This window comes from Salarias fasciatus, chromosome 9, assembly GCF_902148845.1.
Source record: "Salarias fasciatus chromosome 9, fSalaFa1.1, whole genome shotgun sequence".
Classification (NCBI taxonomy): Eukaryota; Metazoa; Chordata; class Actinopteri; order Blenniiformes; family Blenniidae; genus Salarias; species Salarias fasciatus.
In genome coordinates this window covers 25,349,569-25,350,247 of record NC_043753.1, presented here as the reverse complement: position 1 = coordinate 25,350,247, position 679 = coordinate 25,349,569, and positions in this window count along the sequence as shown.

Below are 679 nucleotides of genomic sequence, written 5' to 3'. Positions count from 1 at the left end.
ATTTTTGGGTATTTATTTATTGATAAAAAAAAACGTCATATGTTTTCTACGGAGCCCCGGAGGTGTTCGGCTGCAGAATATTTCATTAAGGCGAGGGAACGCCTTCTGTAGTGTGGGTACGCGTTAATAAAGCCTTCCCTCCACGCCACTAGCAGAACAATTCAGAGCCGGGCCGGGGGCGGGGCAAATGACCGGGCCTTTTAATCCAAACCATAAAAGTCATAATAACATCATTACACAACATACACCTGCAACAAGCAGGACTCACAAGCTTCGGCAGCACGGAGAGAGAATTATATTAATGACATTACGCACAAGGTGTGTGATGAGAGGCAACAAACACAGAGACCGAAACTGAGCTTTACAGTGTTGGAGAAGTTTGTTCCCATAACGCAAAACCTGCTGTTCCAGCAGCTCCCCTTCAGTGAGCTCTTATTAAAGTGATTATCGCTGTATTTTATTTCTTATAAACCTGAAGGCGGACACTCTCTCCCGCCGACCCTGCTGACAGATCGCTGCTGCAGAGCCAAACATCTCAGAGCCATAGCGCTGAACAGGTGAACAGAGAGGCACACACTGAGTTTTGTCAGCTCTCCTGATGTGTAGCATTTTATCTGAGAGCAGATCAGCAGGATCAGACTGTTTTCTGACTGACGCTGTCTCGTAGGAGCATACAGCA